Source organism: Strix uralensis, chromosome 5 (assembly GCF_047716275.1).
Source record: "Strix uralensis isolate ZFMK-TIS-50842 chromosome 5, bStrUra1, whole genome shotgun sequence".
Lineage (NCBI taxonomy): Eukaryota > Metazoa > Chordata > Aves > Strigiformes > Strigidae > Strix > Strix uralensis.
This window is the reverse complement of record NC_133976.1, coordinates 25,116,238-25,132,538: the sequence shown is the minus strand read 5'-3', so window position 1 is coordinate 25,132,538 and position 16,301 is coordinate 25,116,238.

Below are 16,301 nucleotides of genomic sequence, written 5' to 3'. Positions count from 1 at the left end.
GAACAAATATCTGTTTTTAAAGGAAAGGACAACATTGGTTCAAGAAAAATGTTTAGAAATTAATAGTGGATACATTTGGACAGAAATTTACAGGTTCCTAATTGTGAGGATAGTCTATAAGGTGTCTTCAGTAGAATTGAGTGGGGGCAAAAAATTGAACTGCTTTTAAGCTGGAGCTCAAGACATTTATCAAAGTGATTCTGTAAAATGTTGCTTTTAACACCAAAGTACAGGACTCAATAATTCAGAAAAACCCTTTAATTTTTCACTTCATATTTGTCTTTTAGGTATCTTACCGTATAAAAAGTAATAATAAAACCAGTCACTGTTATGGAAGGAATTCAGGATCCTTCTGTCTTAAGTTGTGTAAAAAAAATAAATGATTTGGGGTCTGTTGGAGAACAGTAACTTCTAAACAAATCTGTCAAATCTTAATTTAAGTCTCTGTTTAGTCTGAAGCAGTGAAATTGTTCTGAATAGAAAATACATGATAAAATATGTCTAACAGGTCTTGTCAGAAAGCTTTTTCATTCTATTTAGCGCTTTCCAATAGCAGACAATCACTACTTCATTTAATAAAAAGTAATAAAACTGCTGAAGCCAGAACTTATTGCTGGATCATTTAAAACAGAAAAAGTTTGTAACCTCTCTTTACAGTGTACTTCTCACTGTCTGTATCTAGAAGTCAGTGGTTAAATAAAGTCTCTCTGGGAGGATTTCCATTCTGAGTCGTAAGTACTGGATTGACAACCTTTATAGAAATTTAAATGCAATCCTATTAAACAATACACTTCTATAAACGCTGAAGGATAGATTTCTTTCACTGGGTGCGGGGGCACTAAGCTGCAGTATCTCAGAGAACAGCTTGTAGAGAATTTATGTAGCAATGCAAAAGCAGTAATGCGTGGAACTGTGGGGCTGAAACACCTCTGGCACCCCATCAGGAAGATGGTCTATCTAATGGTACAGGACCCACCAGCCAGCAGCAATTAGCTAAATGGTGTTTGCCCACAGGAATAAAGCAACAACCACATAAATAAAAAATTGTTAGGTTTTCTTTCAATATTCCATTAGAGCTGGATATTGTTCTTGCAAGCACCATTTGAAACAAGTATATCAATAAAATTCAAATAACTATCACAATACTTCCTGGCATATATTTTAAGCATACAAAATTTAGAAATAATAATTTCCTCTAAATTTACTCTGTGGATTCATCAACATTTGCTCTATCTCCTGTAACTATGATTTTGGCTTCATTTTGAGTTCACTCTCTTGCAACTGCAGAATTTGGCCACAGGTTTATAACCTCTTATAACCTCTGGCTAACTGATAAGTGAAAAATATAGATGTGCTAAAAATTATTAAAAATTGCAAATACCACTCTTGTCAGAGAAAAATAAGATATGCATAGGGGAAATTAGTTCTTCCAATATTGAAAAGAATAGTTTGGCGAATGTAAAGGCCAGTCAACCCACTTGGGATGCTGAGCATACACACCGAGGAGAAAACTAGAGAAGTCACAGATGATGTACTGATGCAAAGGAAGAATACTGAAAAAAGGAGATGTGAAGATGTTGGACAGCTTTCTGGAACAGCAGAGAAGACAATACCAGCAGGCTGAGAGTGTGTGATTTTCCTGTTCTGACTGAACCCCAGCACTCACAAGTCCCAGCGCACGATCACACCTTCTGTGAAGCTGCCCCTAGGTGCTGGACTGGGCTTGTGGTGAAGTCTTCGGGCACAGACCCTCCTTGGTGGTGGGCAATTCTCAGAGCAGTTCTCAAAGCCTATAGAGATACATGAGCATAAAACCCACCTCTCCCAACATAATCCTTTCTGTTGGTCATGCACACGATGCTGCATAAGTCATTTCTTGTTTTCACCCTTCTGCTATCACAACCTCTAGATCGTTTAAGATATGGCACTGGTATTAGCTTCCTGGGGAAGGGCATCTCAAAGTGACTGCAAGCTATACGTGTAGATACAAACCCTGTAGAGCTTGGCACTGTGCTTATCAGAAGAGAGAAGTGCCAAAAAGAGAAATGGAGTGAGTCCCTTCCACTGTTAAAGAGTGCTACTATCAACACCTTCTGTCTTGTAGCAATAATTTTGTTTACCATCTCCACTTCTATGTGTTATTTCTTCTTTGTTCATTTAAAGCAAACAGTTGCTTAGTGTTAGTGGTCAGCTGGTCTAACATTCCCTTCTCTCTCAAAAGCACAGTTACTAATAAAAGTTCAATTTTGTGCTTTGCTGTACTTGTTTTTCTCTTGATGAAACTGAATAGCTAAAGTTATGCCAAAAGTTTTAACAAGTGAACAAATAAAACCCAGTAAACAATCTACACAAGCGTGTTGTGTTTCAACACATGTTTCTGAGCCAGCAAGAAAAGGTTTAAAGTGTTTGGAAGGAAAATCGTCCATTAACCAATGCAGTCCATAAAGTTAATCAGCTGTAATATACTCTCTAAAGATTAGTAGTACTTTTGCACCAGTGGGTAACACCTCTGCCCCCAGCAAAACAGGCACTTTACAAGTCTGTGATGCATCAGTACTTCGTGTCTCAGCCCACAATCTGGAAAGCAGCACGCTCAACTAGAGTTGGTTTCATTAAAACTGCCATGCATTGCAGAGATGGGAGCATTTATGAGTGTGTATATATATATGTGTGTGTGTGTATATATGTATTAGTACATATACCGTCACTGATTTTTCTTGTCCTGCACTGCTATTCCAACAGGGATGCATCCTGGCCACTTGAGTAAAGGAAAACTCTCACCAGAGAAGAACCATTTGCCTTCAACAATCTTGAAGAACATTGTCTTTGGCTTTACAAATGCCTATTATATTGGAACTTTTGCACCAGCTAAGGCTATAACTGAGCTTTTAATGTGGCTGTACTGTCTGGATGAGGTTTTATATCCCAGGGCCTGAGGACAGGCAGGACTTGCAAGAAGGTAGAGATTTTTCTTAGAAAGTTTTGAATAGCTCTGCTTCCTCACATGTATTTTTGAAGTCGCTGCTGGTCATCCAAGATAATTTGGATACAAAATCATATGAAAAATCTCCTGCTCTCAAAGTGCTGATGTGTTTGCAGGTTTTGTAGGCAGCTGGCATGTAAATGTAAACATCCTCCTATGGAAAACATTTACACTGAACCAAAGAGATCTGTAGTGGGTGCAAGCTGAGCTCAATAGAAGTATGAGAATTTAAATGCACTGTGAACCTGACTGGTTCTCCAGTGTGTAGTCTTATCTGCAGTGAGGTAAGTGAGATTTTTACTAATGAAAAGTGTGGGAACAATCCTGGACCCCCAAACCTCAGCTCAGTGCTCAACCCTTGTGTATTCTCTTTTCAACCACTGTCTGTTTTAAGACTTAAAATCCTAAACTATTCTATTAAAATCCTTTTTGATATTTTAGTGAAAAGACTTCTGCCCATCTTGAGCTGAATGGAAGGCAGTAAATAGGCCTGATAACAAATACTAAGATTTTTTTAATACAGCATGATTGAATTAAGAAATTCCAAAATGGTTGTGTTTTGTGTTATTAGCTGAATGTTAATAAATCTTTTTTAACTGATAAATCTTGATGGCGATAAATCTGGATAAACCTTTTGATGTCTTCCACTTCATAACAATGTTTATTTCCAGTGTTTCTAATGATCCCTCACTGTGCCCCGTCACAAATGCTGGAGAACCTGTATTTAGGTGTTGCCCATTCTAATACAGGCAGATCAAGGAAGTGCAGAGAACATGACAATTAACATGGCAATCAGTATGACAAATGGTGGTGGCCAAGCTTTCTGCAATTATAAAACCAGCTCTGGGTTCTTTCAGTCTCACTCCAAATTTTGTTCAAACTGATGAGGCAAAGTTTAAAGTTTAGAGGATTTTCCACTGAAATTACATGCCTGTCTTTTGTTGGCCACAATGGGCTACAAATGGCAGGAGAAGAGATTTGAGTGAAGGTTCCAGCTGCATTACACTTGCTGTCAGGCCCGGGGTGCTGCAGGAACAGCTTCTACTCTCAGTGACATTTTCAACCCACAAAATACAGCAGGAGATGAAAAGGTGGGTGGGGTGGCTAGAATTTAAATGAGCCAGACTGCTTCTAAGATCAAAAGAGATTCAGTCCAAGAATTGGCCAAAGGGTCAAACAGATTCTTGCCTTGCCTAAGGCAGTATTTCCATAACGATTTTGGTTTGTGCAAATGCTTAGTACAAATGGGGATCCAGGGAGCCTAGCCAAACTCCTGAATTTGCCAAGGGCTTTGTGTTGGGCTAGGGATTGTCCTCTTCCTTTAAATACTGGACATTTAACTTCTAGACAGTGTATCTTACCCAAATTATGTCTATACTGTATTTCTGTAACTTTCTGATTTTCTAATAAATGTTCTCAGTTCACTGTATGAGGTTCTGATGTCTTTCCTCATTGGGTGAATAACTGAGCTGGTTTGCTATATGCACTTTTAATCTCTCTTGCTTAATCTCTACAAATTCACAGGTAGCTATTTACGGCCTAGCTAAGTAAGATTTTGGGGAAGCATTTTCTTATGATTTGCCTTTATGACTATATATATATATGTATATCTCTTTATATTCTTTTGCTTCTTCATGATTAAGTGCTGCCATTATTTTACAACATGTATCCATGTAGAGTCCTGGAATATCCCTTAAGAGAAGAGAAGATCACGGGAAGGAGATCTCAGGATATATCCCATCTGGAATCCCTGTAGGTATTTCCTGAGTCAGCCGTTCCAAAATGGAGACCTTCATCTCCTTGAGGGTAAGGTGCAGCATAAAGCCCAGATGAATAATCCCCTAGCAGTTTAACCTTCAAGAACTGGAAACTCTGAGAGCCATGTTCAGAAACACGTGGTTGCCAGGCGTGTCCAGCCAGGGAGGTGAAGGTGGAAGTACTTGGATGTGTCTGTTTTCTTGCATGACCCTGGGGCAGCAGAAGGCTCTGGACCGCTGCCATGTGTCATGCCAGGAGGATTGGCATGACCCACCTCTTCATCTCACCAGAGAGGATCTCCACACCTTGCAGGTGTAGGGGAACTGTTGGGTAGCAAAACCGACCAGCCTTCCCATTTTCTCCCCATGCTTTTGCAAGCAGCTTGTCTTGCAACAGGGTCAAGGGAAAGATCTGTACCCAGGCGCTGTGAAGTTCAGCCTTCTATTCAGCAATGGGGAAATGGCCTCTGAGCTTTGCTCACAAGGGGTAATGTCAGTGCAGGACCATATTCTTTGCACGAGTATCTGATTTTGGAAGGAGGATACTCTTGTGCTAGGTTTTGCTTTACAGCCCAGCTCATATTCTGGCACTTTGATTTTTGAAAATATCTGCAATTAACAAGAAATATTTTAGGGTTAACTTGTATTTCAGTGATTAAAAAGAACAGTTATTGTTACTTCGCATATTAACTTTTGTGAATGCCACTTTATACATATATTTACCACAGGCAGAAAGAACTAAAAACACTTCTGAATGTAAAGCTACCAGTGCTAAAATATACAGTTTCTCTCATAGGTTCACCACAAAGGATCACACCAACCTCTTGACGCAGTGTGTACAGCCCTATATTAAGCTATTTTAATGGCACTTAATTCAGTTTCGATATTTAGAGTTCTTGAAATCCATATTTAAGAAAGTCCGTAATAAGTCATTTGGAGTGCTAAATTAAATATCATCCACAGGGCTCAAAGATCTTGATAATTTCATTTATGTGAGGCACAAGGGGTGGGATTTATTTGATTGTGTGCAGATCGCTGCAGGAGCTATCTAAGTCTATGCTAATCACATAATTTTCCCTTTATAACCAAAGAAGACAAATAAGCACTTCAAGGGTATGAGTCAGCTGATCTATTTCAGATATCTGGTATACAATGAGATGAACTGCACCTTAAAAACAACTGTTACTCCCTTCAAAAGGAGCTTTGGTGACCAGTTCAGGTATAGACATTTGTACTGGTGATATCTAAAGAGAGGTGAATCCTACTGAGATGACTGACAGTAATTATGAGCATGCCTTTAAATAAATGCGCTCAAGTACTACACATTTTACTCTTAGCCCTACAGCTCTTTGCATATTAAACAAGCCAGTAATACTCTATCATCAACAATATTCTCAGTCTTCTCTTTTCTGTCTCCACTGTAAGTTGCTGACAAGTCTGACTAGTCCTTTAAAAGTAGAGGAAATCAAGATATTTAAGAAAAAAAAGACTGAGAAAAATGAGTCTGCATCTTGATAATTCTCAGAGTGAAGGCACAGGTCTCAGTTTTTAGCCAAACTGAAATCCTTTATATGTGGATTTGAACAATTTTGACTCATTTCTGGGAATAACACATCGCCACTGAAAATATAGCCATTATTTGCTTGATAAATATTTTTTAGCTTGGTCCTTTTTTTCTTTTCTTTTTTTTTTTTTTTTTTTTTTTAATTTTGTGGCGCTGACCTCAAAACAGCTTTTCAAAAATCATTCATAGACATTAGCCGATATCTCAGAAATCTGTGTAGCATGGTAAGTTATCAAAATATTGTGGACTTTTTGCACAATAGAGCACAGATTTGCTCTAAAATATTCTGTAACGATTATTTTTTAGACTCAAAAGGCTACTCTGTAGAATTCTGAGAACGAAGGCGGGGGGGGCGGGGAGGCGGGGTGGGTGGAATGACAGAAAAGTAAAAAACAACTAAATTTGCTACAGAAGAAAACACTTTCATTTTTACCCACAAGATGGTGCCACTTCCTTAACTTAAAGTAAAATTTTCCTTTGAAAATGGTATAAAAATTACATTTACTTAGTTAATACCCATGAAAAGTGTGATGGAGCGCAGAACTCCTACTAGTACCTTTAAAATAATGTTTAAATGGTATTTAAATGACATATGGTCCTTGTGCTGGCCCTGTGCACAAGAGTCAGATACATCCTGCATGAATTCAGGGACATACTGCTAATCTGCGTGACAGAAATAGCCTTTTACTGCATATTGTCACTGCTAGCTCTTCAGAGTCACAGCACTTGGTCTGAGTGGGTTTCTGTTCTTTCTGTGCACCATAAAAACAATTAATTAGCAAATTTCAAAGCATTATATCTAAGGAAATGAACTGAAGATGGGTGATCTGCAGAGATATAAATGCAGTTTAAAAGGAGTGGGGTTGCCAGTGTGTGGATGAGAACACATCTGAGAACCTTCTTGCCGGAAATGATTAATTGGGTGGAAAGCTACCAGCCATCAGCTTTCCTTTAGGTTGCTGCTGGGTTTACAAAATTGACATTTGGAAAAAGAAGACAAAACACATCTAACTTTTAAACTAAATTCATAGGAAGAGTAAAAAAGTAGAACATACACAATATTGTTTTTATAGTCACATGAGAAGAAGACCTTTTGGGATGGTAACTGCTGTTTATTATTATTTGCACCTCATTACAGGTGAAAACTTGAAAGAGTAAGAAACAAATGTATGGTTTTGTATAACACTTCACCGGTAAAATTATCCTGAAGTCAGATACTGAAAGAGTAGGAGATGGCAAAAGAGTCAGACCCTTGGTCGTTCTCCCTTGGTTGCTGTCTGTCCCCATTCTTAGCTCCTCTTTCCTCATCCCCTTAGGGTACCTCTGGATGCCCTGGCCTTTGCCCCGACCTTCTCCTATCCATAAAGCAGCACCTCCTATGTGTTTCCCTGGTTGCTTCCCCTCTCTGCTTCCCCTCACACTCACTTAGTAGCTGCTTCCTCTGTGGGGCACCCAAAAAAGTACAGGGGAGCAAAACAGTGTAGAGGATCTCCCTGCTTTTATTTGGGGTTCAAGTACCCCAAAAATAGGTCTAGTGATGCAAAAACATTGGGAAAACTTAACCATGTGCATCAATTGTCAGTCCAACGCATGAGGAAACCATGTTTTAATTTACTAAGAATAGAGGCACAATTTTGTGTTCTATCATGGAAATCCTAATCTGTATTTAAGGTGGAAAATCAGCCTTTTATTCAAATGAATTGTGTGCCTCATTCCTACTGAAAGTCAAAACCTATAGGGTCCTACATCTCTCCGGCAGTCTTGTGAGTTTTATTTGGGCATCTAATCCAAAACTGTTTCTATTCACATGGTTAGGAACAGCAGGGTGAATGTCTGAAATGGTTTCAAGTGTTTTTATTGCCCAACGAACTCTTCTGAAATACAAAAACCCTAATACAAGTAGCTGTTTGACAAAGCATGAATTCGCCTCCCAATCATGAAGCAAGTCATTGTCTCAAGGTTATTCCTCACTCACATCCAGCTTCTGTCTGGCCCAGGTGATAGAGTATCATCCCATGGTAATCCCTAATTCTGGAGGGAACAGGTTATTCACCACCTGAAGCACATTATCATCCCAAGGGGTGTCAAATTTACTTCAAATTGCATAAGTATGTGATTTTGCATGACTCAGGGTAGTATGATGGCTCCATTCCTAGTTTGTTTAGGCAACCTGCAAGCCTAAGGATGTGTCCCAGCCTAAATCACACAGGGTGTTTCTCCAATGCCTAAGTAATCTGGTTCCTTATGGGAGTTCCCCATGTGCGTATGCAGCCTGTACTTGAAAAATGAAAATTAGTTTAAGGATGAGACACAACTTCTTGTGGAAAATGAATGTACTACTTCCCTGATTTGCACAAAAATCTGGATTTGAGGTTATGTTACAAGGCTCTTGGTTTTTACTAGTTATGTAAGAATTAAAATTACATTTAATTTTTATTCAGCATTAAAATGCCAAAAAAGGAAGATGAATAGAAAGAAGGGAGAAAGAAAACAGAAAAACCTTAAAAATTAAGGTTAAGATTTTCAAAGAACTGTATATAATTTGGGTTAAATTTTATTAGAAGCCTCAGTGCACCATATTTCTAAATAGTTCCACTTTATAATATCATGGTTTTTATATTATACCATATTTTTAGAGGAAAAAACCTCTCTCATTTGGTAGTCTTTAAAGTAATAATTAATGTCTCTTCTGTGAAAAAAAAAAAAAGGTTTATTTCAGACAGTTGCTTTTGTGTTTCACAGTTAAAATTGAATCATATTTCCTTGTAAAGCAAAACAAAGCCCTCTGGTAAGAAGGGGAAGGAGGAAGGAATAGCAAAAACAGGAAAATATAGCTTCTGTATCTGGGTAGCTTTTGGAGCACATGATCCAAACTGTGCTCTTTGGGCCAGGAAAAACATTTGCCTTTTTACCCTTATTTTCCTCTCTACAATTCATGGAAAACTTATTTTTTTAGAATTAGATCTGATTGTTTGGGACTGGTTTTTATCTTGCTGTGCTAAGCTAAATTTAGCAGGGTTAAGGTGATCTGCCTGATTAAGATGGGTTCTCATTCAGATGGAAAGCAGAAAGGATTGAGACAAGGTAATGCAAAGAAGGAAAAGAAGCTGGAAAGGAATGCGATAGAAGGATGGTTATCAGAAAGGGCTTGTGTCAGAGGCATGAGATTGCTCTCTCCCCACGACTGATTGCTGCTGCTTTTTTGGTGCCAGGGCTGCTGAACATCACCACCCCTGCAGACACAGCTGTCCCAGAGTGCTGTGAACATTGCCCGTTTGCTCTCTGTTTTAGCGTGGTGTAACAAAGGTGTGCAATGCCAGTGGAGTCTGGGTGCTAGTTCATGGTTCCCTCACCCCTTCTCATCTTCAGCACTTTTTAGAGTCTTTCCTCTTTCACTTCTCCCACAAAAAGGGCTTTTAAATGGCCAAGTGGCATGACCAAAGCAAACACTTCTGCAAATATCTATATTTATCATATTTCTGCTAGCTGACAAACAACTTTTTGACAACATTTCATGAGCCTGAGTGTTCAACAAAGAAAAAGGCTAAATAATTTCAGAAAAACAAATCTCTTGGTTTTATTGGTAGCTTACTGTTACCCTCCCCACTTATCCAAGTTCTAGTTTACAGCACAGACTTTAGAAAATGAGTCTAACGTGTGAAGTGCATTTTGTGAGCAGTGGGTTTCTGACTGCAATTTCTGTATATACATATGTATATAAATAAGCAAAGACTTATTTTCCACAAAAAGTTTTTTTCTGAAGTGCTGTCTAATTACTTTTTATTAGCATCCAAAGGCGCTTATTGTGGAAGTGAAAAATCTTCTTCTTCAATATGGAGGAATAACCTGATCTCATGAGTTTTCTATGATCCTGCTTGTTTTCATACTATGTTAGAAAATGTACGAAAATTATGGAGATACAGTTTAGCCACAGGCCCCAGCTTCTACTTTCTGGCTATACAATAGAAACAGAAGAAAGTTGCCTTCCAGAAGTATGTGGGAAGTCATGGCTGTTCTTTAGCTTCCTCTTTAGTCAACACAAACTGACATTTTTTTCTCCTTATTCATATATCTCCTGCTGTTGCTTGAAAGTACCGTCAGCGGTACTGGCCTGTGAGTCAGGCACCTCTCTGCATGAAGCTGAACAATAAATTCCATTTCTTCCTCCTTGCAGTTTAAATATAACTTCATTCCTCTGTTCAACCAGGAACAAGGTCTGTTACTTATTCTCTTCCTGTGTGATGAGATTACCAACTCCCTTTTGTGTGACAACAAAAATTCACCTGTGTTCAGAAAAAAAGTGAATGCACATTTTTCTTCTAAAGGAGTGCCAAAATAATGGCAATATTGCAGAAAAATAATAGGAAAAGGTCTCTGAGTGAAGTATGTCTTCAGACAACAGCATCTCAGACCTGGTGAGTCTTATCTTTGGGGAAATGGGTTCAGCAAGTCAGCCTGACTTTTCTCTGATAGATGTGCCAAGAGTTGGGGAGCCACAGACGTGATTTTGTAAGAGTTGTTAATAAAGCATTTATCTCTCCAAAACCATGTTCTGAGTGTGATAAACTTATAAATGTTTTCAGGCTTTGAGCCTTAAACACATTTTCTATCTTTGTGTTGCGTCTTTGTATTGTAAACATAATCATTGCTAGAATAAGATCTCAGCTATCTAAGTGCAAAGGCCTAGTATGCTGGGTGTACTCTCAAGGCCTCCTTGCAAGAGTACCTAAAACCCAAGATTGACCAAGCCACTGGATATATCCAGATAATGTTACTAAAATGCACACTTTTTGCATTTACCCACAGAATTCAATATTTATGAAAATGCAGAGACGTTGCAGTAAGAGATTCTGTCTTAAATGGAATTTTAGGTTCTTTAGAAAACATAAGGAAAGTGAAGGGAGGTTATCTCTAATTCCTTATGTTTTGTGTTAGGCTATGAAGGAATATTAGATGTTCCTTGGCCAGAACCTCTAACCTTATTGCAAAATTTCCTTGTAACACTGTTGAATCCCTGATCTTTCTCCTCATGAAACCAGATCACTAGCCCAGACTTTGCATTGGTGTTGGCTGATTTGTAATTGCCTTGGTATTTACAGGTCTGGCCTTTATTTCACCCTAAACCTGTGCGCGCCCACTGTCCTTTTCTGCGTGGCAGGTTGTACATATGTTATTCAGAGACACTCCTACTTGAAAGAGTTTTTATGTGTGTGTGTATATATATATATATATATATATATGGTTTGGCATCTGTGGGTTGTGTTGGCAACTCAGCATCAGGCAGTCTAATGCCTCCCAGCAAAATAAGTGTGGTAGGTTGGATTTGGTCCTGCAGCTTGAGGGAGGTGGATGTGACATTGTGTTGGGGGCTGAGTGCCAGCAACACGGACCAAGCACTTTTCTGGCAGAGGTGACCTGAGCATCCTTAACTTCAGCCAAGCTTCACCTAAAGCCTGTCACAATGAGAAGCTGTTCCCCAAAAAGGTGTCGGTGATAAGCATTGACAAAAAGGCAGCTAACAGTCGGTACCAGCATCTCAAACCTATCCCTGACCAAACAGAGTTGGGAGTGGCAGCTTACTCTGTCTCACGGTTAGCTAGATATTTTTAGGGTGTGTTTTAGTTTTAGTTTATCTAGCCATAAAGCCAAATGCCCAGTATTTATGATTAAATGTATTCAGAAATGCAAGAGGGATCTAATCCTTTAACCCTCTAACCCTTGAAGGCATAGATTTATAAAATTACGTAAGGGCTTAAAGTGCAGATAACTATCTAATAATATTTTCAAAAGCAGCAAACATGGTTCAGTGCTATCAGTCTTATGTCCAAAGATAGCTAGGTGCCTGACTGCACTGAAATCACCAAAAACCAGGAATTAAATATTTGAATAATTTTACAGATATGAGTCCTTAGTCCTATGAAGCCCAATCCGTTCAACTGCTTTTAACAATGTCAGTAGGTGCCTGTTTGCATCTTTAGGCAATGATGTGACTTGGAAATCTGACCACAGGGGCATGAGCCCTCTTACTTCACATTAACTTTAAATAAAATAGACCCTTAGGAGTGGAATTCTGTTCCAGGTACATGTATGGGCTTGAAATGAAGCCCATAGCCCACAGCTCTAATCAACTTGACAACATTTATTTTAAAAATTGGTATTAAAACCAGTCTAATACCGGATTATTCCCACACCCCTTCTCAGTGTTTTTTTCCTAGCTATGGTGCATAAGGAGTTATTCTATAGGCAGTGTTGAATTTAATTTTTTCTAAAACTCTTAAAAGAAATTTTGTTATTAAGTGAATATTCTTCATAGAATTGCTGCATTAGTCCAATTGTTTACTAAGATGTGAGGTTTTTAGAAGCATTTATTGTTCAGAATGAATTTGTGACAGGGTGAACCTGGATTTTAATATATAGCAGGACTTCATATTTTTCTTATAGTCTTTAAACATGAATATTAATAACTACTTCGTAATTAATTAGGAAACATACATTCTTAATATTTTGTCCGTTATCTGAAAAAAGCCCAATCAACGAATTCTGTATTTGAGAACAGGCTATATTTTATTCAAGTGGCAATCCATATTCCTATTGTGATTTCCGGAGGCATTTCTCTCTTGATACATAGGAAGCTGAATTATATTTATCAGGAATGAAACTTTGAAATAAAAACATCATTATTTTCAGACAGGTAATAAGAGACTGAGAACAGCTGAGCTTCCTCTCCAGCTCTAAACAAATATTACTCTACAGAAAGTGCAGCTTTCTTCCTCAAATTCCTCCATTAAAGATCTTGGTTTCCTTTGTAATTCAAATAAAACCAAAGCATAAATGTCTCTCTGAATTATTCCTCCAACAATCTCTCCCTACAGTTCCCTCTCTCTTGCTGCAGCCTGTCATTCCTTCTGTCCCACAGGACATTTTCTGCATGGCTGGGGATGAGGTCTGGCTGCCAAGAAGCAGCAGAACTTGAGTAGGATCCTGATGTAGATGCCCACCACCTTAATTCAGGGAGGCACAAAAAGGCTGCTCTGGGCTTTCAGATTTAGCAGAAGCTTTGTACAGCACAGGGGGAGGTTGGCAGGAGCTAGAGTGCAAGTCCTGGTGTCATTCGTCTCCTCTCTGTTAGAATTATATATATACATGCACAGGCATCCCTTTTGACAAAGGGCAGGAACCAGTAACTCCTGACTCATGGCAACTGTTGCACCTCCCTTGTGATATCCATTTCTCAAATATCAAATGTAACTGCAATATCAAGTCAAAATAACAACAGCAATGAAACACCCTGAGATCTTAGTGCCCACACAAGTGCAGGTGGAAAGAAAGGTGAAAACCCAAAACCTTTGGTGGGTTGGAGTATTACACTGACTTTTATTAAGTATTAGTATTGACATCAAGTAGTATTGTAAAACAGAAACTACTTGTTCTCAAAGCTGCTTCTTCTATACCGGGTTGTTTGGGGTTGTTTTATTATCCTGAATACATGTTTTTTGCTCTTGCTGGCTTTTTTTCCCTAGTGGTTGGAGGGATTTCTCTTGCTCCGGCAGCTCAGAGAGCTGTCTGATGACTTATGATGCCTTGAAGAAGCAAGTTCTTTGTCTCCTGTTTATCCTGCAGCATTCACTTTTCTGTGGGGTTCTGAGTAAAACCCTGGAATGTGTAGTATCTTGGTAGGTGTCAGCCATTTATTTAAAATTTGTTGTGCTTTCCCACTTTAGTCAAAGAAATGTGATACTTTCTACTGGTTTATCTGAGTTGTTTTTTCCACCCCACCACTCTATTTTAAGTGTGTTCAGGTCTATTTTTTGACTATACCAAAGATTTTACCTACATATGCATGTAAACCAAATACATGTGCACTGCATGTATATATTTTACTCTTACATACTGATATTTTTAATAACATTTAATTGGAAAGTTATTCTTCACATGGTATATTTGAACAGATAGAACAAAGAGAATAATGGAAATCAATTCCTCATCATTTGTGCCTCAGTTTGCTTCATATTGTTCCTCCTGGGTGCAGGATAAGAAAAAGAAAAATGTTTTAGTGGAATGAGATGAGACCCAGAACAAGAATGAAAGGAAAGGCGGGGTTTCACTGCAGGGCTGGCAAAGTTGAGCTGTTTAGAGCTGAGGCTCCAAGGGGATGCTAACCCTTACAAATAGGGTAAGGGTGTAGTAAGGGAGAGGTGCGCAACACCTGGGTTAGCAGCCACCATCCAAGGGAAAGATGCACCTAGAAACACATTGAGAAAGAGGCATTTCACACATGTGTCAGGTTGGTGTCCTCTCCTGAGCCTACAGGCTGAAGTGATTGGGCTGAAGAGACCTTTCTAATGGCTTAAAAAGGAAGATGGATATAAGGCCAAATACAAAAAGTTGTCTGTTTAATTTTACCCTGTGCCCTATGTTCTATTTTAGGTGAACAAGTTACTCTTTGTTTTGAATAAGCTGTTGCTGAGTCCTGGCACGTGCTCAGGAAAAGACGTTCTGGCCAGGTGAGCCTGCTTGCTGTGCTCCGGGATGGGAAGCTGCCGGACTGTGGATGGGTGCTCAGGGGCACCTCAGAAACGTGACAGGGGTACACTGTCTGACCTGTGGCATGGCTGGGACAGCTGTTAAATGCACACTCTAGCATATCTACTGAAAGTGTTGGACAACAGTCAGTAACGAGAAGTTATTTCAGCCTTTCCCATTGTAGAAGGGATGCTAAAGACCTCGCAGAGTGTGTAGATGTGGGAACAAGTCTGTCTGTCTCTGTAATTGCATGTCCTTCCCTGACAGCAAACATCAGCCAGACACTCGGGAGGGGCTCAGGTCTCAGAGACCATCTCATCTCTGTCCATTGGTGGAAACCATCTGCTGAATAAAAGGCAAGAAAAAAAATGGAGTCAGGCTGCAAGCCAGAGAACCAATGCAGGAGAGATCTTTTGTACATGCCTCAGCCTTGGGAAAGCTTAGTTTGGAGCCCCGTCAAGGATGAGACACAAGCCCATAGGAAACTTGCCTTTATTATTTTCAGGGCTCAGGGAGATACTTGTTTCCTATTTAATTCAAATAACTGTGCAGGTTTGGAGGCAAATGTGGCAACAACAACAACAAAAACGTCTGTAGTTGTTCCAGTAATTCTCTGTACTTGTTTCCTGTATTTATTTCAAATTTAATACTTAACTGGCAACAGTCATTCTTGACAAGATGAGGAAACCTGGGGTTTCCTTCTTTTACACTTCACAGTTTCCATCTGGGCATGTGGACATTTCTGACCTCCTTGTCTGCACTGTTATGACACACAAATGACCTTGACCATCATACCTCTATATGTAGGGACTCCTTTTATCCATCCCTATATATCTGATGGGGTTTTGACTGGTCATTGAGGTAAGATGTAGCTGTTTAAGCTGTTGTCATGCTGAATCATTTTAACAGCCTCTTTGAGGAGCACAGGAGGGTGCTGTGATATTGCTAGCCCCTTCTACCCTGCTTTGGTCACTCACACCATCCCACGGCACTCAGCTGCTGGAATCAGGAACTGGCAGTCCCTGGGGTCTGCTTGCAGGTGTCATGTTCAGGGAATAGTAAAGACTGAGCGCTTCAGGTTAAGTTTCAGGGAGGTTTATGCCCAAATCATAGAATCATAGAATCACTTAGTTTGGAAAAGACCCTTAAGAGCATCGAGTCCAACTGTTAATCTAACACTGCCAAGTCCACCACAATAAACCATGTCCTTAAGTGCCACATCTACGTGTCTTTTAAATATCTCCAGGGATGGTGTCTCAACCACTTCCCTGGGCAGCCTGTTCCAATGCTTGACAACCCTTTAGTGAAGAAATTTTTCCTAATATCTAATCTAAATCTCCCCTGGCACAACTTGAGGCTGTTTCCTCTCATCCTATCACTTGTTACTTGGGAAAAGAGATGAACACTCACCTTGCTACAACCTCCTTTCAGGTAGCTGTAAAGAGCGATAAGGTCTCCCCTCAGCCTCCTGTTC